We start from the raw sequence: 10868 nt of genomic DNA, 5'->3' as shown, positions 1-10868 counted from the left end.
TTTGTAAGCCTGTAAAAAAATACTTGAGATTTGGTCGGGCACGGTGGCTCACGCCTGTGATCTCAGCACTTTGGGAGACCAAGGCAGGTGGATCACCTGAGGTCAGGAGTTGGAGACCAGCCCGGCCAACATGGAGAAACCCTGTCTCTACTAAAGACTGTCAGGGCATTGGCTCTGTTTCCTGTGAAGGGGAGGAGGGAGAGGAGCAGAAGTTTGAGGGAGAGATGGGGTCATTAGAGGGATTTTTAAAAGGTGGAGGCATTAAAGTGGGTTTGTATGCAGACGGGGAGACCAGGGAGGAATGGGGAGACCTGGAAGGGATGGAGAGACCAAGGAGGGATGGGGAGAGCTGGGAGGGACCGGAAGACCAGGGAGAGATGAAGAGCTGGATCATTCAAAAGATAAACAGCTCTTGCTGGCTCCAGTCTTTAGGGAAGAGGAGCACAGTGGGAGGAGGAACGTGCCCAAGGGCTAGCAGGGAGGCCAGGAAGCAATCATCCATTGTGACTGAGAGGGCTGAGGCCTGGGTATGAACACAGAGGCCTGTTTTAAACAAGAGATGAGATTGTATCTGTTTTCTCTGTAAAGCATGGCATAAGATCACCAGGTCAGCAGATGAAGAGGAGGGTGCTGGCGACATAGGGAGGGTGGAGAAGGTGAAAGGAGAAAGGGCAGATTTACCCAAGAAGTGTAGTGGGGTTGTCCACCAGCCCTGAGGGGCCCCATGAGATCAGTGGTCACACACTAAGGAGAGCTCACAGGGTTGTGTTATTTTCTCCAGCAACTTCCACCTGTTCTCAAGACAGCATGGAATACTTGGAAGGGGCTAGGATTTTTTGCAGGTAGCATGACTGAGGGAAAGGGGGATGGAAGAGTTGAAGGTGTTTGCAGGGGAAAGGGTGTCATGGGGGCTATGAATGTAAGCTGAGGAAGGAGGGAGGGGAGGGATTTGGGGGGCTGTGGGTTGTAGGAGTCCTGTAAGGCCAGTGACTTGGGGTGTCAGAGGGGCTGGAGCATCTGTGGTGAAGGGCTCACAGTTTGGGTATAAAGATGATTTTAAAGTGAAAACATTTGAAATCTTACCAGAACATGGAACCTTCCATATTTCCTCACTGAAGTTCCAAACTTCTCCCAGCCCTGCCATGCTTGGTTAAGCTGGTATATAAACCTTAACCTGTGGGTGTTCACTACTGAGTAACTCCTTTGTGCATACGTAGATAAACTTTGTCTTTTCTCCTGCTCATCTGTCTATTGTCAGTTAATTTGTAGACCCTTGATTATAGAACCTAAATGGATAGGGGAAAAGTTTTCCTGTAGAGGAAGAGCTGGGGGTCCTTGGAGGGAGGATGGTAATGAGATCCTGGGGGCAGAGTTACTGGTGGTGACCAAGTGAAGGTATGGGTGGGAGTGGGTGGGTTGGAGGGCAAGGTCATCTAAGAACTCAAGGCCTGAGGGGCTGGGATGTGGATGCTGAGGTCTCCATGAATGGGGACAGGAAAGGGACAGAAAGAAAGGCAAGGAACCAGGGGATGAGGTCACCAAAGGATGTTGTCAACCACAGGGACAGGTGTGGATGGTGCAGTGGGCATGTGAGTCAAAGCAGGGTGTGGGTTGCAGGAGGAGGGAAGGGGGCAGTCTGGAAGCAGAGGAGAGGGGCAAGGAGGACGCCTATAGGAGAGATCCCAGTGGTGAAGCAGCTTTCTGGCAGAAGGGCTGCAGAAGCAGAGGTTGTGGGGCAGGGGGTTGTTAATGATGCTGGTGGGAGAGTCAGGGCTGGAGGGGGCTCAGCAGGGGTAGAGGAGTGGCAGGGGCATGGGGGCAGGGGCACCATGCTCCTCAGACTTGTCAGGAAGGGGATGGGACGATGGCTCATTTGCAGGTTTTCTAGAGGCCAAAGGGAGGGAGTCCCTGGTCTGGGGCTGGACTTCTCTTGAAGGAGCAGGAGCACCTGCTGAGGGGAGGGGCCTGGAGCACTACTGACCATCCATTGAAGGCCACCACTCAACCCTCTCCCTTCCCTTCCTTTCCCTTCCCTTCTCTTCCTCTTCCTTCCTTCCTCCCTCCCTCCCTCCCTCTTTTTCCCTTTCCCTTCCTTCCTCCCTCCCTTCCTCCCTCCCTTCCTCCCTCCATTCCTTCCTTCCCTCCCTCTCTCCCTCCCTTCCTCCTTCTCTCCTTCCTTCCTTCCTTCCTTCCTTCCTTCCTTCCTTCCTTCCTTCCTTCCTTCCTTCCTTCCTTCCCTCTTCCTCTCTTTATTTCTAATAGAGACGAAGCCTCACCATCTTTCCCAGGCTGGTCTTGAACTCCTGGGCTCAAATAATCCTCCCACCTTGGCCTCCCAAAGTGCTGAGATTACATGTGTGAGCCACTGCGCCTGGCCCACACATCTGTCTGTCAAGGTGCTCCTTGGAAGCACCAGCCAAGCTCAAGTTGGCAGTGTTTTGAGGCAAGGCTTCTCACGGGAAGCCTGTGAGCGCTGCATGGTCAGCTGGCAGCAACGGGGTGGGATTTGTCCTTCTGAGAGGTGCAAACACATCAAGGGACTGAAGTGACAAGAGGAGTCAACTAGTGCATCTCCATCTTTTCCCCAAGAAGGAAGGGACACTTCACTATGTTTCTGATGTCAGGGGCTTGGTGGAGAGGCAGGTGTGTGACTGAAGGTCCCTGTCACCTTCGGGGGAGGATGCAGGTTTGGAGCAATGTGGGGATGATGGTCCCCAGATAATCCACTGGGGAAATGGGGGAGAGACGGAGGTGGTCCAGCTGGAAGACTACAACACCAGCAGGCACTCACAGCGAGAGGGAGGGTGGCTGGACCGTGGAGCAAAGATCGATTCAGGATTGAGGAGGGAGAATTGGTGGGAGGTGGCCACCAGCCAAGGGTGAGTGAGAAGGCATCAAGAGCCTCTCTCAACCAGGCACAGTGGTTCACACCTGGAATCTCAGCACTTTGGGAGGTGGAGGCAGGTGGATCACTGGAGATCAGGAGTTTGAGACCAGCCTGTCCAACATGGTGAAATCCCATCTGTACTAAAAATACAAAAGTTAGCCAGGCCTGGTGACAGGTGCTTGTAATCACTGCTACTTGGGAGGTTGAGGCAGGAGAATCACTTGAACCCTGGAGGTGGAGGTTGCAGTGAGCTGAAACCGTGCTACTGCACTCCAGCCTGGGTGACAGAACAAGACTGTGTCTCAAAAAAAAAAAAAAAAAAGCCCCTCTCAGGTGTCTGTCCTGGCAGGGTGACAGGTCCTCGTGGGCTTGATGACAAGATGATGGCAGGGTGACAAGGCCCTGGTTCCTGCTCCCACTCCTTAGCTGCCCTTATCTGTCCTGTGGCCTTCTCTACCTGCTCACTGGGCCATCAGGCCACACTATGGCTTTTCCAGCACCCTGGCCAATGCCAGGCTTGGCAGCCCCCCACACCTGGAAGCCCTGTCTCTTGGCAACCCAGGCTCCAGGGGTGGTCTGTCCATACAGCCCTTGGCCGGTTACCTGGAGTGCCCCCCACCCAGCCCACCCCTACCCCATGATGGGTACCCAGAGGGTGCTGGAGACAACACTCCCAGGCAACCTTCTCCCCGGCTTGTTGGCGTCTCTGGGCCCTGAGAGGGCTCTGCGCTCAGTCCCTGTCCCCTCCTCCTTGTCTTTCAAGCCAGGAAGCTTTATTTTCCCCTCCAGGAGGATGGAGCCCAGGTTTTGTGGGGTGCTCCTATCTGAGCCCAGGTTCCCTGAGGGGCCTAGTGGCTTCCAGGCCCCTGTGCAGGGGAGCGTGTGGGGCGCACAGAAAGGAAAGCGCGATTCTGGAACCACAGGGCAAGTGTGACTGGAGTGTTTCTGAGCCCCTGTTCTGATCCTGACACTGACATTTCCTGGCTGCTGGGCCCTGGGTTATTTACGCAAACGTTCTGAGTCTCAGCTCCCTGTTAAGCGGGGGTGAAATGCCCGCCACTCAGCAGGGGTGTCCAGGGTTAAGCGCTCTCTGGGGCTGAGTCCTCAGAAGGCACCAGGAGTTGGTGGCTTGGTTATTGTCATGACTGGCAGCTGGAGGTAGAGCAGCCTGCTGTGGGAAACAGACAGTCACCATCCCCACGTCCTGGGTTGTGATGGCCACCGCTGTGCCCAGCACCCTTGGCACATCCCTCATCTCGTCCTCACAATTGCTCAGGGAGAAGTGGCCCTGAACACCTCCGTTTCACGGACGGGGAGACTGCAGTGCTGTCTTAGTCGGTCTGCTCTGCTATCACAGAAAACCTGAGATTGAATCATTTATAAAGAAAAGGGATTTATTTAGCTTACGGTTCTGGAGGCTGGAAAGTTCAACATTGAGGGGCCACATCGAGTGAGGGATGTCTGGCTGCATCATAACATGGCACAGGGAGAGGAAGGGAGAGCGAGACAGGTCGGACCCTCAGGATAATGGCTGGAGTGCAATGGCGCGATCTCAGCTTGCTGCAACCTCCACCTTCCAGGTTCAAGTGATTCTTCTGCCTCAGCCTCCTAAGTAGCTGGGATTACAGGCACCTGCTGTCACGCCTGGCTAATTCTATTGTATTTGTAGTTGGGGCGGGGTTTTGCCATGTCAGCCAGACTGGTCTCAAACTCCTGACCTCAGGTGATTCGCCTAGCTTGGCCTCCCAAAGTGCTAGGATTACAGGTGTGAGCCACCACAGCCAGTCCTCATTATCTCTTAAAGGATCCATGTCTTAATACTGTCACAATGGCAATTAAATTTCAACCTGAGCTTTGGAGGGGACACAGTAGGCACAGGCACGGCAGGGTTAAGTGACTTGCTCAAGGTCTCTGACCTTGTCAGTGACCGAACTGAGATTAGAAACACGTCTGTCAGTTTGCAAAGCCCATGCTGACTGCCTGGCAACACAGTCACTCAAGACAGGCAAGGAGAGGGCTTCTGGGGCCAGGGGAGGGAGACAGCCCACCCAGAGCCCTTGTGCAGTGCTGTCCAGCACAACAGGGCCTCCTGAAAGGACACGTGGCAGCCCGGGGCACAGACTGAGCCACTCTGCCTGCCAGTTCCCAGCTGGGTTAACTTGGGCCAGTTGCTTCAGCTTCTTGGGCCTCAGTATGAAATGCAGATTAACCCAAAAGCACCTCCCCTCCTGAGTTGTCAGGAGACAATCAGCTAAGATCAGAAAGTTACTTCACCTCTGCCGGGCGCCGTGGCTCACGCCTGTAATCCCAGCACTTTGGGAGGTCAAGGCGGGCAGATCATGAGGTCAGGAGATAGAGACCATCCTGGCCAGCATAGTGAAACCCCATCTCTACTACACACACACACACACACACACAAACACACACACACACACACACACACACACACACACACACACAAACACACACACACACACACACAGATTAGCCAGGCATGGTGGTGGGTGCCTGTAGTCCCAGCTACTTGGGAGGTTGAGGCAGGAGAATCGCTTGAACCCAGGAGGCGGAGGTTGCAGTGAGCCGAGATCGCGCCATTGCACTCCAGCCTGGTGACAGAGCAAGACTGTCTCAAAAAAAAAAAAGAAAAAGAAAGAAAGAAAGAAAGAAAGTTACTTCATCTCACGGTGCCTCTATTTCCCAATCTGTAAAGCAGGGCTGACGGCATTGGTTTGCCGCAAGGACTGAAGAAATTAACCCGGGTAAAGTGCTTCCAGGGGTTCCTGGGACATTACGCACTCAATCTGCATCAGCCATCATCTCTCCAGCCCGGCCCCCTCCTCCTTATCACTCCCCCACACAGGGTCCTGCTTCCTTGAACAGCCAATCTGCTCTAACATCTTTGCTTCTGCTGCTTCTGCTGCCTGGCAGAGGCCCTAGCCCCAGATTTCCTATTTGTCATTTAGGTCCCAGCTTCAAACACACCACCTCTAAGAAGCCTTCCTCATCGTGAAATACAGAGTAGCTCCCTCTCCATGACTCCTCTGCTACAGATTTTCTCACCAGCTGACCCATCTCTTGCCGACTTTTATTTAATTCTCTTCCTTTCATTTCATTTTGCTCGGTTTCCCATGAGAGCAGTGGTCAGTCTGGATCTCAGTTGCATTCCCAGAACTCAGAATGGCCCTGAGCAGCTCTCCCAGGCCGCGTAAGTCCTCAGTTCACCAAAAGGCCAACTCCCAGCTTCACACCCATCAGTGGGCTGGCAACAGCTTCCCAGGGCTGTGGGAAGCTGCCCTCAACCCCGATCACAAGGAGAGCCTCTGACCTGAGGCAGTGGTTGCTCCCGGCTTTGTGGCCTGGCTGGCTGGTGGCCTGGCATTTAGGGCACCATGGGCTGGAGGAACGGCTGTCAGACTTGGCAGCGTCCTGGAACTGGCTGCCTGCAGTCCTGGACTGGTCAGAGGAGGAGACTGGCAGAAGTTCAAAGAGGTCAGGAGACATTTGGACTTGAATGTGGGGAAAGGGGTTTGGGTGCCCAGGTCCTGGAGTGAGTGGGGTGGGAGCCGTGACTCAGACCAAGTGCTGTGCAAGGTTCTGTGGCATCAGCTCCTGCGAGGGTGCAGGGCTGGATCAATACCAACCTGTCAAGGTGAGCTGTGTCAGGCCCTGGGACTTTGCTGCCTCTGTCTACAATGTCACAGACGCCTCGTCTAGTCTGTAGCTTGCTCTAGGGCTGGCCTAGCCACCTGGCCCTATGCCCTAGGGCAGCAGGGAAAACCTGCATGGTGGACAGGGCACAGGGGAGATGAGGTCCTACCACTCCTGGGGATGGAGGCAGTGAAAGGAGGAGGAGGAACGGGGAGTCTCCATGTTACCTCAGCTGAGCAGTTTCCCTGCACCTCAGTTACCCCACCTGTTAGCTGGTGGCTGATCTGGGACCTCCTGGGCACACCTGGGCCCACCCTTCACTCCTTGTCCTTATCTCATGAAGTTGATGGCAGTGCCCAGCTCCAGCATCCAGGGCCTTTGGTGCTCACCCACGCCTGTGGCTGTTCTGCGCCCGCCCCCAGCACTGCACTTACCACCTGGACCCTGCAGTACCGTCCACCCCACAGCTCCTGCCTTGCCCATCTCTGCTGGAACCCACTTAAAAAATTATTTTTGATATTAAACAAACTTATTTTAAAATGTTAATATCAGGACCAGGCGCAGTGGCTCACACCTGTAATCCCAGCACTTTGGAAGGCCAAGGCAGGCCGATCACCTGAGGTCAGGAGTTCAAGACCAGCCTCAACATGGCGAAACCCCGTCTCTACTAAAAATACAAAAATTAGCTAGGCGTGGTGGCACATGCCTGTAGTCCCAGCTACTTGGGAGGCTAAGGCAGAAGAATCTCTTGAATCCAGGTGGCAGAGGTTGCAGTGAGCTGAGATTGTGCCACTGCCCTCCAGCCTGGGTGACAGAGCAAGACTCTGTCCCTCGCTGACCTTGCCAAAAAAAAAAAAATTAGCCAGGCATGGTGGTGCGAGCCTGTAACCCCAGCTACACTGGAGGCTGAGACAAGAGAATGACTTGAATCCGGGAGGTGGAGGTTGCAGTGAGCCAAGATCATGACATTGCACTCCAGCCTGGGTGACAGAGTGAGACTCCATCTCAAAAAAAAAAAAAAAAAAAAAAAATTAAAATTAACATTAAAAATAAATAAATAAATAGATAGATAAAAATGCTAATATCAGGAAATCTTGGCAAAGGGTAGCCATGAACTCTGCACTATTCTCACAACTTTTCTGAAAATGGGAGATTATATCAAAATGAAAAGCACCCGGGCAGGTGCTCTACCTGGGAAGAAAATGGCATGGGTAGAAGGACTCTCAAAAAAGAAAAGGTGGAGTCCAGGAGTTCAGGAGGCAGAGGAGAGGCTTGGAGAGAACGAACTAGAGCCACGTGGCTGGTGAGAGGCAGGGTCTCGCTCTCTTGCCCAGGCTGGAGTCCCAGGAGTGGCCCTTCCCCACCTGGCTGTGGCCCCTCATCCTTGTGCCTCTGCTGTCTGGGGAACAGGCCACGATGCACATGACCCCTAGTGCCTCCTGGAGGCCACCATGCAAACATCAGCCCTCAGTCCCTATCACCAAACCATGGATGCCTGGTCACCCTTCCCTGCTTGGTGGTACCAAGCACCCGCCTTCCCAGACCTGCCCTCAGAAAACCCTGGGTTAGTGGAGGTTGGGTAGTGCCCTGGGCCTCAGTCAGGAGCCAGCGCTGCCCTATGTCCCTCCCCCAACAGGGGCCATTTCAACCTCCACACCCTCCCCTCACTCTCCAGGGTTGCAGGGCAAACACGTGGGTGCCCATTGTCTGACTGGGCAGAGCAGCAGGCCCTGAGGCCCCTGGTTGATTTTGTGCACCAGTCAAACCGGCGATTAACACCTGTTTCCCAGATTGGAGGAGGGAGCTTTTCTGGGGCTGGGACTGAATCCACTTACCTAAAATTCCCCAGACTTTAGCCAGGCTCCACATCGTGACAAGAATTTAAAAATATTAAGTGGTAATTAGCACGTACCAGGGACCCTGCTCAGTGTCTTATAGACACCAGTCATCCTTTTCAATCCCAAAGATTGATGAGGGCCGCCCTGCCACGTCTCCACTTGCAGAGGGGAAACTGAGGTGTGTGACACCCAGAGGTCTGTGAGTGATCAGTGAGCATGGCCAGGCCCCAAACATGATGTGCTCGGCCCGCTGTTCTACTGAGTGGAGTAATGGGGGGCTGAGGCAGGTGCTCTACCTGGGGAGAAAACGTCGGGGCAGAGCGACTCACGGAAAGGAAAAGGTGGAGTCCAGGAGGCAGGGGAGGGGGCTTGGAGGGGACAAGCTAGAACCATGTGACTGGTGGGGAGGGGCTTTTTTTGTTGTTGTTGTTGTTTCCAAGATGGGGTCTTGCTTTGTTGCCCAGGTAGGAGTGCAGGATTGCAATCACGGCTCACTGCAGCCTGGAACTCCTGGGACCAGACAATCCTCCCGCCTCAGCCTTTCAAGCAACTGGGACCACAGGTGTGCACCTGGTTAATTTTTACTTTTGTAGAGATGGGGTCTCGCTTTATTGCCCAGACTGGTCTGGAACTCCTATTCTTGAGAATTTTCCCTATATTCATAAGGAATATTGGTTTTTAACTTTCTTTTTTTCTAATGTCTTTGTTTTTGGTATTAGAGTAATACTGGCCTCATACGATGTGTTGGGAAATGTTCCTTCTTCCTCTATTTTTCATAAGAGTTTGTGAAGGATTCATTGAATTTTTCTTTCTTTTTCTTTTATTGGGGGGCGGTACAGTCTTACTCTGTCACCCAGGCTGAAGAGCAGTGGTGAGATCTCAGCTCACTGCGACCTCTGCTTCCTGGTTCAAGTGATTCTCCTGCCTCAGCCTCCTGAGTAGCTGGGATTACAGGTGCGTAACACCATGCCTGGCTAATTTTTGTATTTTTAGTAGAGATGGGGTTTTGCCATGTTGGCTGGCTGGTCTTGAACTCCTGACCTCAGGTGATCCGCCCATCTCGGCCTCCCAAAGGGAAGGGAGTATAGACATGAGCCACCATGCCCAGCCCAAGGCTTATTTTTTAAGCTTTAAAAAATTGTTATGACATTTACCTGGTCAAGTACATGGATTGTAAATGAAATCACTTCCCCTTCACATGGGGAAGATTTTTTGCGGGTGAACAACCATGTAATCAGATCAACCTACAAGCATTTCCAGCATCCAGGAAGCCCCCAGGCCCCTCCCAGTCACCTCTCCCTGTAGCAGGGAGTTTGGGAGACTGAGAATGTCAGTGCAGGGCCCTAGGATGGACCCACCTGCTGCCCCCTATTGCCTTGAAGAACCTGCAAGGGGCCTCCAGTGCTCTGCGGAGGCAAACCCCACTTCCTTTTGGAGACACTTCTGTGCAAGGCTGGCTTCAGCGTGGCCCAGTACGTTTGGTTATGTTTGCTTTGGATTTAGGGAGGTGTCATAGAATTAGCATTGTTTCCACGAATGAGAAGCCCAGAGGCCTGGACAATATGACAAAGGACCAGGTGGACCAGGTGCATCTTCCTTGACACCAGCTTGCCCACAACTGTCCTGTGGATGGCCAGGTCAGGCAGACACAGAGAGGGTAGGAGACTTGCTGAGGGTCACACAGCCAGCAAGCCTGAACTCCTGACATCTTCCCTTGTAGGCTCCTGCCCTTTCTGCTACCTCCCAAGCCACCCCAGAAGTGAGCCCGCCTTGGCCTGGCTGGTGGTTCTGGGGCAGATGCCCTGAAAAGATGCTGCTGCTGGGGAAGGCCGTGCTTCCAGACTCTTTCTGCTAGACTTGCCACCAGCCCCATCATTCTGGTGATGCCACCATCCAGGATCGTTTTCCCATTTGATGTTGACCAGTCATCTGCCCTGAGCTCTGTGCTGCCTGCTGTCTCTGGGGGGCCTCAGACACTCCACGCCAAAATGCAAGACCCAATTCCTGAAGTACCAAGTACACAGAAACCCAGCCTGGCTCCAGGCCTTATGCTTCCTCCCGCAGCCCCGCACCACCACCTGCCCTCACTGCCATGCCTGCTCCCTCCTGCTGGCTGGCTTCTCACGCCTCCCTACTCCTCCCTGCCTGGTGCCTTTGCTCAGACTCTTCCCTCTGTGCCCATGCCCCTTTCTCCCCGTGGTGAAGCCTTGATCGACCTCCAAGGCCCTGCTCAAATGCTACTTTTTCTCCAAAACCTCCGGAACACGTCCCCGCTGAACTCCCAGCCCCTGAGCTCCTCCCTCCCTGAACTCACACTGGTGGTCCACTGCTCCAGGGAGCCTCAGCCTGCCTCCGGCACAGTCACGTCTATGGGTGAAGTGTTCCCGGCTGTGCCTGCTGTGACCTGGTTCCCTCCTGCAGCAGAGTCAGCCATGGTTTCTAATTGCCCCATGCAGCTGGGGCTGGGTCCTGCCCACAATGGAGATAGCCTGGGG

Source organism: Macaca nemestrina, chromosome 15 (assembly GCF_043159975.1).
Source record: "Macaca nemestrina isolate mMacNem1 chromosome 15, mMacNem.hap1, whole genome shotgun sequence".
Taxonomy (NCBI): domain Eukaryota; kingdom Metazoa; phylum Chordata; class Mammalia; order Primates; family Cercopithecidae; genus Macaca; species Macaca nemestrina.
This window is presented reverse-complemented; position numbering follows the sequence as displayed.